Below are 16933 nucleotides of genomic sequence, written 5' to 3'. Positions count from 1 at the left end.
TATTCCTCAGGTGAGAATTCTAAGTGTAGCTCTGAGCCCCATTTTTAATGGGGTTATTTGATTTTCTGGGGTCCAGCTTCTTGAGCTCTTTGTATATATTGGATATTAGTCCACTATTTGATTTAGGATAGGTAAAGATCCTTCCCCAATAACCATGGATCCATCCCATAGTCAGCCTCCAAACGATACACTAGCAAGATTTTGCTGAAAGGACCCAGATATAGTTGTCTCTTGTGAGGCTATGCCGGGGCCTAGCAAACACAGAAGTGGATGCTCACAGTCAGCTATTGGATGGATCACAGGGCCCCCAATGGAGGAGCTAGAGAAAGTACCCAAGGAGCTGAAGGGATCTGCAACCCTATAGGTGGAACAACAATATGAACTAATCAGTACCCCCCCCCCCCCAGAGCTCATGTTTCTAGCTGCATATGTATCAGAAGATGGCCTAGTTGGCCATCATTGGAAAGAGAGGCCCATCAGTCTTGCAAACTTTATATGCCTCAGTACAGGGGAACCAGGGCCAAGAAGTGGGAGTGGGGGGGAGTGAGGAGGGAGGGTATGGGGGGACTTTTGGGCTAGCATTGGAAATATAAATGAAGAAAATACCTAATTAATAAAAGATTAAAAAAAAAAGAGGCATGTGCAGATGCACGTTCCCACAGAGGCCAGGAGGGGATGTTGAATACCTTATAGCTGGAATTGTATGTAGCTGTGAGCCACCCGATGTGGTTCTGAGTCCAAACTCAGGTCTCCTGCATGATCAGCAAGTAACTTAACCACTGAGCAATCTTTCCAGCTCCTGTCTTTTATTTTATAAGTTTCAGACATTCTGAGAAGTTCGGGGCCAAGGACAGAATTAGAGGGCTTGGGTAAAAAGTTATTGGCTGGTTTTAGACATAAAAGTGAAAATATTGTTGCATAATGTAAGAATTTTAGCTACCAACTTCCAAACATGTCCTTTTCTTCATTTCTGCTTATGTTATAATTTTAAACTACACCTTCCCCGTCTTAATTGAAACGTATTCATCTGTACTGAATTTCTTCAAGTCTATTTTCTACTTCACTAATTGTTTCTTCACCTTGGTTTAAACTATTACACTGTATAGCCTTTAATATAAAATACCTTCCTTTTATCTATTTGTATACAATTATTTTCATGATATTTTGTCCTCTCAATGTGTATAAGTCTTTAAACATTTCAAACATTGCCTTTTTGTCTTATTATATATGTTTATCGTATAGTTTCTGGAATTCCTGGGGGTCTGTTTCTGTTGTTTATTAGCTTGCTACCTAACGTTAGGAATTGTTCCTTCATGAACTCCATTGTTTCCTGTTGTGTGCTAATCTTTCCTGTGACATTAGCTTTGGAAAACATTTTCTGTCTTTCTTTGGAAAATCTGTCTTCCAGAATGAAGTGGAGCTTCTTTTTATGCCCAGTGTTCTCAAAATCATAGATGACAATAAGTCCTTGTGTGATGATTTCTCAACATAGTTTTCCAGATTGCTCAAATAGTAGTGATTAAAGCTGAAGGATAATAGGTCCTTGGGAAATAGGTCAGACATGAGTGCTTTATCCTTGTGGTCAGCCTGACAAGCAAGTGGATTCGTATCTTTCTATACTAGTAGAACGATTCACACTGTTTTGCTAGCCCCTGGAAAGACCACTCGTTAAGAGTAGCTACTGGTTGTCTATCCACCTACCCCAGCCGTCCAGGCTTTAATGCCTAATTCCTCATCCACAAATGAAGTAGACACTTGGTTATTACCAGGATCATCTCATGAACTTAGTGCTGTCAGAGTTGGAAGCTTGTTTCTGTTTGTTATCGGTTCCCTTTCGTTCTTGTTTTTCTTTGGTTCAGTCACGTATTTAAAGGATATCTTTATGAGTTTTCTTTGGAGTTGTATAATTTGGCATATAGGTAGAAATGAATGGTGAACCATTTTTTTTCTTACAAACTGTCATCTTAGTTTTCTTTTTGGATTCATATTTCATTTACCATACTTACCCATGCTAACTTTGATTATCTCTGGAATCCATTAATGACCCATGAACAGACTCTGGTTGGCTGAAGCGTAGTGAGCATGGTTGTGCCAGGCCTTGCCCTCCTCTTCCATTCCCTCTGCCTTGCTAAAAACCACCAGATGACAATCTTAAAGCTTGTCTCCAAGGTCTATTCCTTTAATTGGCCGCTTCTTGCTCCTGAGGCTGACTACCAAGATCCAGGTATCAAAGTCCAGTGATCAAAAGCTCAGCTCAGCAAATTAACATACCCAACTAAAATTAAACACCTCATTAAACACTTTGTTCTCATTTTACCTTTATAACCCCCCATTTTCCTATGTGCCACATCTGTGTCCTCTCTATCCAGAGATATTCTTTTGCTCTCTAGGACAAATAGCCTTTTTCCCTCTTCCTTCCCTCTTTCTCTCCTCTCCTTTGTTCCCTTCCCCCTTCTCCCTCTTCCTCTATCTCCCCTGTTTGTTCCTTATTCCTCCCTGCCTTCTGTACCTCTGAACCAAATAAATTCTTTGTGCTAAGAACTTGGTCTGAGAAATTAGTCTTGGGGGTTCTAAGTTGATGCTTTCACTTTCAACCCACACACTGAAGCCTAATTTAATGTCACTCTTTTCATGAGACTTTCATCTGTCAGGGAAAGATAATGCTTTCTTCCGAAGAGTCTTGTGTGACTATCTTATTTGGTAAGATTGAATTCCAAGTCTATTGTGCTTATCTTTATGTCTTTTCCATTCAACTCCACCCTACCTCTAGCATCTCATTGGGAAATTACAGTTCAGGACAAGATTTGTAGTTGCCTCATTTGATATTTATCCCAGTTGGAACAGTACATCTTTTAGAGTCTGGGAGTTAATTAAAGCAAATTGGATTCAAGGGGAGTTTCAAACGGAAGCTATAATATAAATGATGATGAATGAGATATTTGATCTGTAAGTCTGTTCTGACTTTAAGACCTAATAAAAACAGTAGTAGTCCAAGTAGTTGAATGTACTGTGTTTCAGGAACTTTGCTGGGCGCTTTACTTACGTGATCTTTGGGTCTCATCACAATTCGTATGAAACACAGATGAAGTTGTGGTAGTTGTTCAGGGTTACAGAGCTAGTGAGGGGTGGGCTGACATTTGCATATAATGTGTACATTAAGTAGTTTCCAAAGAAAGCAAAAGGCAAGCGTATGTGCGGACCTGTCAAAGTGAAAGGACAAATACACTTTAGTGAAGAGGACATGCCTATGATCAGGGAGGGTGGACTAAAGCTCCGACTCTCTCTGCCTGATGATTTTTGTCTATAGGACTTCCTTAGCCCTCTGAGTACTGAGTGCCACTGTTGGAGTCCAGTCATGGACTATGGTTGGTTCTACTGCCTCTGTATGGAATTGTCTCAAGTAGGCTGTGAGTGATCGGTATAGGAATTTTGTTTAGCTTATATCGTTTTCCGTTCTTATTCCCATAAGATACTGGTGTATCTCTCTATCAATATTGCTATGTTCCATTTCCTGTTCTGAAGATTTATAATGCTCTTGAGTAGAAAAGGGTTCTAAGAATTCCTGCAGGGAAGAAACGAAATCAACATTTCTCAATTCTAGTTGACCACAGAACTTTTTTCTCAGAATACTTATTGCCATTTTGTACATCTAACGTTCCAGAAAAGAAGCCTTGAACAATAGTCTTCTTGCACAACTTTTGAATGTTTTCTTCTTCTTCTTGGATTGGTAAATGGAATCCACTGACTTTATAGCAAGAATTTTTCTCATTTGCCTCTAGAGAAAAAAGATCAACAGAGGGAAACAGACTTGGTAAACAAATGCCCTTGAAGTTCTATTTTTGAGGTAACCACCTTGTCTGAGGTAGGCTTTCGTGAAGGAGGGGTGAGATAGGAGGATCCTGAATCTGAATTTGTTCTTTACCTGCAGCCCTTCTTTAGAACATGCTTCCACTCCTTCCAAGGCTCGGACTCTCTGCCCTTTGCTTCCATGGAGATGCATAAACCCAGGTGGCAAGTGTAGATTTTAGAAATACAAAGTATAGAGGACGGTTCATGGACAGATTTCTTAGTGCTGATGGCAGCCAGGACTTGAACCTCATGTGTCATCAGAGTTAGGGTTGTCCAAAGGAAAAATCCTTTGTAGGCAGTTTTATTCCCCTTTAAGTTTTGGAGGGTTTGAGGTATGGAATCTTTCAGTAGCAAAAGCTGTTGCCATCAAAGCGCACCTGTCTTTTATATCTCCCAGCAACTCGGGAAACGAAGCAAATGAAGATGACCTGGGGAAGAAGACCAGGACGGATGCCAATTTCTTAGCAGAGCCACTCTCCAGAAGGCGTGCTGTGCAGAATGATTGCCTTTTTATAACCATTCTGGAGTCTCTTGTCCCATGAAATGACTCTTAACAGTCTATTCTTCAACAGCCATAAATGGCCATACTATGATATCAGGAAAACACTCATAAAACACATTTGGGTCAGGAATTCAATGTTATTTGTCTCTAGAGTCCCAATACACTACATATAAAGGCAGACACAGATCTATTCTGAATACTGAGGCCTTTGGAAATAGTGTATCCCAATACTGAGGACTTTGAAAATAGTGTACCCCAAGATTCTCAATGCTTGGTGCAATTATTAGCTCTTGCTAAAGGACAATGGTGAGTTTTATAACTCAAAGTAGTTTCTTCTATTCACATATGCTTTAGGTAAACTTCTAAATAAAAATTAGTAAATTTAATCTATTGCTGGTAATATTTTGATATAAGAAAATGTTTTTACCTGATTCCTATTGTGGATCAGCATTATGCCTTTATTTAATGGATTTCTTACAATTACCATTTTAGGCATTGAGCCAATGGAGCTCTGAAAAGAAGAGGGCACAGAACTCTGAAATGGTATCACCAACATCTGAAAACAACTCTGTACTTCCAAGGATGTAATAGGAATTCCGAAGGAAGAAGCAATTTCAGGACAGGTCATTTGTAAGATAGAATCTGCATAAAGATGTGAATAGTATAAAATAGAATGGTATTACCAAAGAGCATAGAGAGACGCAGAGGTGAGTGATGTAGAACAATTTCTTCCAATGAAATGCCCAATCCAGGAGTGAAGCTGTTAAAACTTAGGAACTTCTCCAAGGAAGCTAATGAAAACTCGAGATTTTCAAAAGCAAAGTTTAAGACCCAGAGGAATAAAAACAACTCAGAAGTCTCAAGAAGTCCCTAAAGCTTACCAGGTTCACAAGAACCCCCGCCTCCATCCTCGCACAAGATTATATAAATGGGAAGAACTGCTCTGGAAAGGAGATGGGCTGGCCTGTAGAGCTGCCAGCAGATTGTATAGAGAACTCCAGGGTTGAAGTTTCATGATTCTTCACCCATGCTGGAGAGGGATATTGGTATTATCACTCATTCTCTTGTTGGTTCCTTATCTGAAGCACAGCAAGGTGTAATTAAATCTTCTAAGGGTACATAAATATAATTTATCTACAACATTAGATCATACTAAACAAGGGGTAGGAGGCAGAAAAAGAGAGGAAGAGAGCAGCTTCTTTACAACTCAGAGCCCCAAGGAGCATAACAAGTAGGGATGTTTTTGTTTTAAAGCCAAGAAAAAAGTTTTCATGCTAAAATGAATAGGTGGAGCCAGAGGGTAAGTTTAAAATATTTTTGACTGGAATGAATGGAACTTGGTGCTGTTTGAAATGCAGGAGTAGAGAAGGGGTATCACTGTACCATTTAAGAAACTTGTCTGGTCTCTGATGATGGCATTTCATGAGATAAGGAAGACGGAGGAAAAATGGATGGTGGGGAAGGAATTACAAGTCTGTTCAGGGCATTGAATTCGCCAGTACCCAGGATTGTTTGTTTGTTTTGTTTTGTGTTTGCTTAGAAAGGACTCTGTGTACTTATAACAAAGGTGGATCTATCACAAGTACCAGTTATAAAGATCTGTTATAAAGGTTGCATTGCAATTTTGCTGGTACTTTTTCTTTCTTGAACTTATTTCTCCATTTAAGAAGATCATGGATTATGTTTGTCTTTACTTGACACAGTCTTCACTATGTTGTATAAAGACAACTATAATCTAAACTCTTTTCATTGTCACATATTTAGTGTTTCTTATAGCTTAATGAAAAGTGACTGATAACTTTATGGTGTACATGAATTTGTTGTGGGCTGAGGTGGTATACTGATTTTGTCTAACAATTTGGTTAACCCTTGTAAATGTGTCCTATACTTAAGAGTGTGAACAGAAATGGGTTAGTATAATGAGGTGAAGGTACTACCACCACTAATGGGCTCAAGTTCAGATGCAGGTGCAGTCTCTGTTACTGATGCTGCCTAAAGTGCCATCATAGAAACTTCTGTAAGCATGGCAGCTGTTATCAACCAGAAATTATCAGAGATGCTACTGGCAGCTGAAGGGGATTTTGCTTCTTGCCCCCTTTCATCTCTATCCAATTTATAATGCAATGGGAGGGTACAGATGTGGGCATCCAGGATCATATTTGTGTTCTGCATTTTTCCAGTCCTTATTGTCTAGGAGAATGCAACAGGGCAGCATTGGCCATCCATCAGCATCTCTGCCATGTGCACGTTGAGTTGGCGATGGATGTACAACACACAGAAGTGTCAAGTGGGGTCTATTGGAAGGGAATGGAAAGAAAGAAATGGATCATAAAGAGTAAAAGTGGAGATCACTAGCATTTTCACTGTAAGAAGGAGGAGAAGCTGACCAAGTACCCTGAAAAAGAGTTGAAGAAGAAATACAGAAAAGAAGCATAGAAGGCACAGTGCCCTTGGGAAAGGTGAGTGGCCATCTTATTAAATGCTACTGAGAAACTGAGGAAGAAGAGAGCAGAGATGTCCCTGTATTCATCATTATGCCTATTGGTGGCAACCTTGACAAAGGCAAGTCCAATCAAATGCAATGCTTGAGTAGTGGGAAAAAAAAATCAAAGTCAGCTAAACAAGTTCAGACCTCCTCCTATTATCTCAAACACTGTCCTGTCTTTAAAGGATCTAGCACTGAAAATTCAAAATTCTCATTCCACCCCCTCCCCAGAAATTCTGGCCATGTACAACTTAGACCCCATGGAATCTCGAGTTAAGAAACAATATTCTTAGGTACAAAATTCCAGGCCCTTTAGGATTTCTCTAGAGATGCCTGAGTGTGTACAGATGGAAAGCAGGAGCAGGCATGGTCTTCTCATTACCACCACTCCCCAATATTTATTTTATCATCCCCTCTCTTAAAGGGATGGAGGGATTTGGTGTTCTGATCCCTTTATTGCCAGGCAATGGCAGGAAACTTCAGACCACATCTGTCGGTTAAAAAAAAAATCCAAGGAAGCTGTCTGCAGGCTGGTCGGGCTTTAGAAGATGAAGGCCAGGTAATAAATGGTGAGATGAACAGAGCTGCAAAGAGGGAAATGAAAACCTATTGAAAACCAAGGAGTGACCAAGAACTGCTGTGCAGCAGAGAAGGGCTCCAACAGTCTCTCCAGCAAATGCCAAGCAACCTGTGGAATTTTTAGTGGCTCTACCAGGATTATTAAGATAAAGAGAAGATTCCAAGGAAGAGTGCTTTGCTATCTCTGGGGACTTAACTTATCTGGGGACACTAGGTGCATTATGTCCTGACGCTTGTCTCTTGCCTGGATTGTTTGCGCCCCCACCTTTGGGACAGCCTCTACTGTGGCTTACTACATTACAGCCACATTTTGGCCTATTAAAAATGATAGATTAAAGGTGCAGATTCTTTTCACCTGCTTTAAATTCCTAGTGTTCCCCATCATTCACAGGATAAAGTACATCTTCTTTAATCCAGCACGCTTTTATCTTTCCCACCCCTCCCCAGCACGTGCACATACAGTGCTTCCCCTGGTCTCCAATTATCCTAAGTGTACTCCCCTTATCTTGGATAACTCCCATCCATCCTCTTCATCTAACCTTAGATACAGCTTTCCTGTGAAGATCTTCCCTTATCTCTAAAGTGACGTCAAAGGCCTCCACTGTGTATCTTGATCCCTGTTTAGACGAGATCTGTCTAAATGCCTAACGTACCTGCTTTTCTCACTGGGATATAAACTCTTGAGAGTTGGAAGTATGTTTTAGTTATTATTTACAACTCATCTGGTATGATCTACTGCACCAATTAGCATTCACTAGATTAACAAGTGAAAGAAGTAAGAGGAAGTAGATCTGGGCTAAAGTCAAGTAAGGATCTGGATACGTGTTGTCCGGATATCCCAAGCTAGTGTAACCAAGAAAGAACACTGCAGAATGAACAAAGGTTAAAGACAAGATGGACTGTATGTAAGATTCAAGGGGACAGGGAATAAACAGAAGAGGGACTTCTCAAATGAGGAGTTGTGAATTCCACAAACATAGGAGAAGGTACCAGAATGGCTGGAGGAGAGACTGACAAAGGAAGGGCTGAGGTTGGAGGTAGATGACTACATTTGTTCAGATGATTGCAACGTGATGCTGGAGACTAGGTTGGTTTCAAACTTATTACTCATAGTTCTGGACAGCTGAAAGTTCAAGACTAGGGCACTAGGGTTAACTTAGACCTGTTTGATAGATGGTTCCTCTTCACTGTGTCCTCTTACGGTGGAAGGGGTAAGGCAACTCTCTAGGGCTCTTTTTATAAGGACTCCAATCCCATTTTTGAGGGCTATGCCTCTGTGAGAAAACTTCTTCCAAAATGTCATCCTCTTCATACTGTCATTTTAGGGATTAGGTTTCAGCCTGTGAATTCAGAGAAACCACACACAGTTAGATCACAGTGGGGGCAAGTCACCCAAGTCAGGCTGGATAACCAGAGCACCAGGTCTGATTTGGTTTTATTTTATGTGTATGAGCATATAGCCTGCCTGCATGCATGTATATCATGTATATGCTCAGTGCCTACAGATGCCAGACAGGGGTATCAGATCCCTTTTGACTAGAGTTATGAATGGTTGTGAGCGGTCACATGAGTGCTGGGAATCGAACCTCAGTCTTCTGTAAGAACAGTAAGTGTTTGTAACCATGGAGCCATATCTTTAGCCCTTTTGTCATTTATTTTAATTTGTCATACTTTTTTCCTGGAATATTTTTATTAGATATTTTCTTTATTTACATTTCAAATGTTATTTCCTTTCCTGTGTCCCCTCCCAAAGGCCCTATCCTTTCCACCACCACCCCCCATCCCTCCCCGCTCACCAACCCATCCACTCCCACTTCATGGTCCTGGCATTTCCCTATTACTGGGGCATAGAGCCTTCACAGGACCATGGGCCTCTCCTCCCATTGATGACCGAGTAGGCCATCCTATGCTACATATGCAGCTGGAGCCCTGAGTCCCACCATGTGTTGCCTTTGGTTGGTGGCTTAGTCCCTGGGAGCACTGGGGGTACTGGTTAGTTCATATTGGTGTTCCTCCTATGGGGCTGCAAACCCCTTCAGCTCCTTGTGTCCTTTTGCTAGCCCTTCTTTGGGGATCCTGTGCTCCGTCCTGTGGATGGCTGTGGGCATCCACTTCTGTATTTGTCAGGTACTGACAGAGCCTCTCATTTTGAAAAGTGTTATGGTTTTGTAATTTTGTATTAAGACATGTTTTAAGGGCTTGTTCTATTATTGATAGTCCATCGGTATCTGCAGGAATGTTTTGAAATTGCTTTTACAACTAAGATAGCATTTTAGCCAGGCAGTGGTGGCACATGCCTTTAATCCCAGCACTTGGGAGGCAGAGGCAGTCAGATTTCTGAGTTCCAGGCCAGCCTGGTCTACAAAGTGAGTTCCAGGACATCCAGGGCCACACAGAGAAACCCTGTCCTGAAAAACCACAAAAATAAGATAGCATTTTATTGATTATACTTTTGAACTTGTTATAAGTTTTTTAATCTTAGCCAACTAGACTGGGGTAAAATGAAATCTCAAAGTAGTTTAATACTGATAGCTAAAGATGTTAAACATTTTTTTCCAGAAATTTGTATTTCTTTTTCTGAGAATTTTTTTCATATCCCAAATTTAAATTAGATTGGTTGTTTTCTTATTGCTTAGCTTTCTGCGTTCTTTGTACATCCTAGACCATAATCTAATATGACTAGCAAGGAAGGCAGTCATTCTGTACACTGCCTACACTTGAATCACAGCATCCTATACCATACAGATGCTTTTTAGTTTCGCAGGGTCCCCATTTGTCAACTGTTGGTCTTAATGCCTGTGCTACCAGGGTCCTTTTCAGAAAGTCTTTCGCTGTGTTTATAAAGTTAAGGCGTATTGTCTCCTCCCTCCTCTTTAAGATTAAGAGGTAAAGGTACCTGGTTTTGTGCTGAGGTCTTCCATCTCCTTGGAGTTGACTTTTGTGCGCGATTCTGTTTGTCATGGGTCTATGTTATTCAAGACTCTCCCGAGAAACTTAGCCAGTAAGTTCCTGTGATTATGTATGTGCACATGTATAGTGCGCTTATTATTAAGAACTGGTTTGTGCACCTATGTAAGCTGATAAGGCCTACAGTCTGCAACTGGCAAACTGGAGGCCCAGGAGCTATGATTGTGTTGTTCTGTGTTCTGTCTCTCTTAGTGGAAGGCCCAGATGCTGCAGGTACACCAGCTCAGAGGGCTCAGAGAGAGCAGTGCAAAGTCCAGCATGGGTGGGGTCTCCAGTCTGCCTCTTCCCTCTAGGGTGTCAGCCATCCCTATACACCAGACTGAGGAGGGGCAAGTGGAGTCCAGGGGAAACAGGGTACCAAAGGGCTGGAAATGCTGGAAGTGTTACAGCTCTTAGAAAAGGAATAAAGATGTTTAGGTGGGTCCTGAGTCTGCAGAGGTTTAAACAGTGATATCAGAAGCCAGTACTCTGATATGAGCTTCTGTGAGTGACAGGGGTCAGTTATTAGGGGAGAGAGAGCCTTCTTCCCAATGTTAGAGCTCAGTTAGAACAGTCAGTGTCCGACAATCATTTGTGAAATAACGTGTGAGCTTCATTCCTTGTGGACAGGGAATATATGAACTTTGGGGAGTGGGGTGGGATTTTGTGGGTAAATGCATTCTATTGACTGAGGCTAAGATGCTGGTGATACTCTGTTTGCATGGGGAAGAATTCCAGGTGCTGTGCTACATGACTGACTGCTTGTGATTTCCTGGTTGGGGGTGCTGGTTATGTGTCCCAAGGCAGGCATGGAAACAGGGAAGGAGTTAGCTCTACTCCTACTGAGATTTTTGAGATTTGGGCATGTTCCACCTAATCAGTCCCATGACCACTCCTCTGGTGGCACAGTCCTCATGAATTGTGTTTTAATCCATCTGCCATCCCAAAGGCAGGAGACAAATGTCCCAGTTCTTTCAGCCACAGCAAGTTCTCTGTCCCCGGGCTTTTGCTGGATTCTACTATCCACCTGAGTGGATGGGTTCCCCGACAATTGTGGATTGTAAGCTCTTCTGTAACCAGGCCTACTAATTCAAATGCTAGTCTGAGCAAGAAATACCCTCCAGTTCTACCCATAATAATGCTTAATTAATAACTGGATGCCTCAGGTTATAGTCAAGTTGATACATAGACTAATCACTTCAGATTGCTCTAAGGAAATGCTATATGCAGTGTAGGCAACCAAACTAGTTTATTCTCACAGTTCTGGAGGCCATCATTCTGCAGGCTCTCTGACCAAGAGCATCATTTCATTTTCATTGTGGCACCCTCCCCAGGCTTTTTACTTTGGCTTGCAGATGTAGCTAGCTACCTCTCCATGCCCTTGCATGATCTTCTCTGTGTGTGCAAATCCCCATGGCTTCTTTGTGTGCCCAGGTCTCTGTTCTTATATAGGTACTAATCATGCCATAAAAGGACTCAACCTGAGGAATGCATTTGAACTTACTCCACCTTTAGAGGCTGTATCTCCAAATATAGTCACATCTTCATATTACTATTCCAGCATATGTATTTGAGGTAGACCACCAGGCAACTGATCATGCATCCTAATGGGACACATGGACCACTGGATACTTTTCTAGATCTCAGAACTGCATCCAATACTGCCATCCTCACACTGAGACTTGTGAAATACAGGTTTTACATCCTGTCACTGCTAAAGACACATTTTCAAAAAAGATAAGACTTCAAAGGGGACATAGAATAATCTAACGTTGAGTCTGATCTACTGTGAACTACAAACTCCTTTGAGCTATTACTTCAAACTAATATTTTGTACACAATACGATAAATGTCAAATATTGCTATACTTCCTTAGAAAATTCAGGTGCCCCATGAGTTTGCTGTGGAGCCACAAGGGTGCCTTCCCACGTAGCTTGAGAACTGTAGTGACAGCTGGCTTACATGGTTTATTGTATGTTCTAGTGTCCCCCCCAGTTAGATGCTGTCCATTCTATAACTCATGAAAATAGAAAACTGAGGTAAAGAGTGTATACACAATTCTATCAAAGAACACAGTAAATAAACTTAATCATATTAACAGACTCTAGAGATCAGTTTCTCAAGTGACTGGGGTGTGTATATTGGTGTTACATATCCATTCTTACTTCCGTTCAATGCTGTATACCTTCCTGGATTTCTAAAAAATAAAAGGTTTGAAGGTACTTGCTACAGACCTCTCTGTGGGCATGATTCAGGAGACCAATTAGGGTTTGCAAATGAGATATGTTTACATGAGAGATGGGGAAGGGGCAGGAGGCATGGGTAGGTTTGATGCTCAGGCCTGTCTGTTTGTCTGAACTGGCATTCTAGCAAGTTATCCCAAGTGACAAAATAGTTAGTTAAAACCTCAAAGAGACTTGGTGCTCATTTCACAGGCACCTGGTTCCTGGAGGTCAGGGGTGTCAGTGATGACAGCACGCCAAGCTTCCTAACCTCATTTCAAGCACTGAGGGCTATTCTTGACCTTCAGAGCTCAGCATCCACTCAATGCTCCTCCCCTTTTGTGGTGTGTATGTGTGTGATGTGTGTACCTGTATGTGGGGGTGGGGGCAGATAGAGGTCCATGCTGGGTATTGTCCTTGACTGTTCCATCTTCTCTTTCTGAACCTGGAGCCCACTGATTGACTTGGTCAGTTTGTCAGTGACTTCCTGCTCCACCTGTCTCCTCTTCCACAGTGTTGGGGTTAGAGATGTGTGCTGCCACAGCTGGCTTTTATGTGTGTGCTAGACACTGGGACATTTGTCCTTTTGCTTGCATTTCACTGACTAAGCCATTCAAGCCATCTACAGGCCATTCAAGACCTCTTTGACTATAGAGATGTGTGTGTGTGTGTGTGTGTGTGTGTGTGTGTGTGTGTGTGTGTGTGTGTGTGCATGTATGTGCGCATGTGTGCGTGTGTGTATCATTCCTAGGACACCTGGTATATCATTGGAGACTCACTTATTTTCCATACCATTGGACATTTTTAAACACTTTGGAAAACCCTTATTCTCTGCTAAAGTATTCTTGAAATACTGAAAGTAATATACACTTCCTCTATGAGGATTAGGCTGGTCTCATTATATTCCATATATGCTAATAACTCAGGGAAAATGTTTGTATTGGAGGAACAGAAAGCAAGACTGAACACTGTGTCCACCATGACTTTTGTTGAAAGCTCAGAAATTGAAAGACTCCATCCCATTTCTGTCTTTAGGGTGGATTAGGAGGTTTCTGTGGATGATTTCTAAGCAGAAGTTTTTCCTATTCTCTTCTGTACATTTATTTCTTGACATACATTTGCATTTCCACATTTCTTGGAGAAACACACATCTACTGTGCACCTGCTTGGATGGTGGGTTGTATGAATGAAACTTTTCTAAGTATGTGAAAAGAAATATAAATAAATGATCAAATTTGTCTGCCTATCAGAAGACAAAAACTCTTTCTGATACCCCTAAACTGAGGGGGATGCTCCAAGCTTGTACAGAGCTCTGAATCAAGGAGGTCATCTTGCCTATTCTCCACAAACATGTCTCCCTCCCCTCAAAGCATGGGCCAGCCTGTCTGCTGTTTAGCCTGAGCACCATTTAGACTCAATTGCATCATGTGAGCCAGAGAAAGGAAATGGAGGGTTTGTTGCTTTGGGTCACTTTCAGGAAAATGAAGTCACTCAATGTGATAATCGGTGAATGTTTAATTACAAGGCTACTTAAAGTTAAGGTAAGTATGGAGAAGATCAGTGTGACGTGGAGAAAGACTTGGAAGACAGCAGTGGCGAAACCATGACAGACTAGTTCTGAATGGGCAGGAAGGGACCTGTGGTTGAAGAAGATGGGGGTAGCAGTCTTGCAGGTCTATTGCTGGGGCAGTAGACACTGAAGGCAGTGGACTGCTTAGCTGACCACACACACAGAGCTCCAAATTTACCCTGCACAGGAAAACATTAGGACATTGTAGCAAAGCATCCTGGATTCCAGAAGAGAGTTCTGCGCCTGTTACTTAAATGTTCTGAAATTATCTCAGCTTTAAACTAGGGGTAAAAATGCCAAGGACAGCACACATAACACAACACTACAAAATAAAACAAAAACAAAACAAAACAAAACAACAAATAAAATACATGCACATACACACAGAGAGACACATACACACAAAACAAAGCAAAGCAAAGCAAAAACAAAACGAATAAGCTTCTAATTGTGATTTGAAAAGTACAAGGCAGTAAAATACCGTTTATTTTTAATCACTATCTCTATGATTGTATCACCATCATTATCATCCACAGAAATAGCAATTAAATGAGAATTATTTGAACATTATGATTGTATCACCATCATTATCATCTACAGAAATAGTAATTAAATGAGAATTATTTGAACAAGTGATGGGCAGTATATTAAGACTGGCTGAACACCTGATACTTGGGCTCCTCGTTTTTAAAAGTATTACAGCAAATTAAGACAAATTTAAAGAAGAGCAATCTACTAAATTGAAGGATTCAATTACATTCCCATGGAAATGACAATGGGGTCAGATTAAGCTCTTTCGAGTCTGTGTACTAGTGATGGTCAGGGATGGTCACTGTGGTCTTGGAGAAGACAGCCACAAGCAGAGAGTAAGAAAAATTTCAGAGAATGGATCAGGGCTCAGCATTCAGAGCTAATCAATAATTAAAGTGTGGCATTTCAGATCACCAATTTCAGGTGAAGTTGCCTGAGCCTCTCTTTGAGGGTGCTCTCAAATAAAATAACTCCTGATTAAGGAAAGTGGGAAGCTAGATGGCTGTTAATAGTCACTCCAGGTGACCATTTCCAGAGCTCTTGTCTTTCTGGATGCTCAGGGGTATACACTAGATTTCAGAGGGTGGTCCTGAAAGGAAGACATGGGATGAACATGGGACTCTTCAGATGGGTATGGAATTGGCAAAGTTTCATGCAATCCATTCGCCAGCTTTATTTTATAATGTGTCAGCTAGAACTCTTGTAGCCAATAATTTCTGCATTTGGAAGGGAAGCCTGAGATGCCGTAAATTATTGATGATTCTGCCAAAAAGGAATTCCACTCCTGGATAAAATGTGGATTAAATATAGTATATCCAGGGCATCTATTTTTTTAAAAAAAAAATAAGACAAAAGTTCTGCTAATGTGCTTTAAAGGAATATTACCGCCCCCCTTTAAAGGTCTGTTCCATGTAACACCTGAAAGTTGAGATGCAATCAATCATTAGTAATGTTTAATATTCCCTACCTTCTAGAAATTCAATACAGTCAAGGTGGTGAGGTGTGAAAGCTGGCCAGAGTTCAATTCTCATATTAGATGAAACCACTTTTGAAGTATCATTTTCTTATCCATATTGGATTTAGCTATTTCTTCAGTATATCACCTTTTATCCATCACTACTTATTTAAATGAAAAGACTTCACCCGATACTTGAGTCTCTAGGTACTTGTAGTGGGAAAGAGAGCAGTGTGTAATATCCACAAGAAAAGAAAAGCTTGGATTTCCCAGTTTCTGTAATAAAATAACCTGACAGAGAGATAGGATTTAGATGCAGCCATATGGGATAGCTAAATATTTATTTAAATGAAAGCCATCAGGGCTCTACCATGAAGCCACATTTTAGAGGAAATCTTAACTTGGGCTTCTGTTTTATCTGTTTCTTTAACTCTTTGGTGGGATGCTTGAAACATGATAGGATTAACAAGTGTCCAGTGAATTAAATAAAGTACCAACTAGTCAGCCCTCCTCTCTTGAGGTGCTCGGCATGTGAATTACCCTGATTGCAGTGCAGTCCCTGGTGGACACACGAGGGCTTGTCTGTGGTCTCACCCACACACTTAAACATGCTCCACTGAAAACACCACCAGCCAGTGAGAAGAACCATGGCTTTCAGAATGACAGGGACCTCGAGATGCCTCAAGATGCCCAAGTCAACCATTTTCTAGCCACATGACCTACATAGGGATGTGAGTCTCAACCTCTTCACGTTCACTTGAAAAATATGGAGAAAGGCACAGACTTTGGAATTAGGTTTAAAAACAAAACTCAAACTTACTAGAAATGTAATCTGAGGAAATCAGTCCGTGCATCTGTGCTTGGAGATGCTCAGTGACATACTATGTACATGGAGAGGGGGTCACCTTCTTTGTTGCAGGAGGGTTCGTCGAACAGTGTCTGATACATAGTGCACGCACAGTGTAGCTGTTGCTATTTCTACTGCTTTGCCTTGCCTGTTCTCATACAAGAATGTTTCCATACATTATCTAGCCCAAGATTTAGCAGCTCAAAATATGAATTTTATATTCTGGTCCAAATCAATCTTCTTTATACAATAATGTCCAATCCCATTATCTCCGTTAAATTGCTTAACTTTACAGCCAAGTTTTCCTTTCCTCTAGTACTGTAGCATTTTTCTAAAACTTTTCAGTCATGGGACCATGGCTATGACAAATGTCTGAGACAATCAATTTTTGAGGAAAACAATTAAGTTTGTTTTGGCTATTGGCTATTGGTTTCACATTTTTCAATC

This window comes from Mus musculus, chromosome 4, assembly GCF_000001635.26.
Source record: "Mus musculus strain C57BL/6J chromosome 4, GRCm38.p6 C57BL/6J".
NCBI classification, from domain to species: Eukaryota; Metazoa; Chordata; class Mammalia; order Rodentia; family Muridae; genus Mus; species Mus musculus.
The sequence above is the reverse complement of the archived record's forward strand: the minus strand, read 5'-3'. Positions refer to the sequence as shown.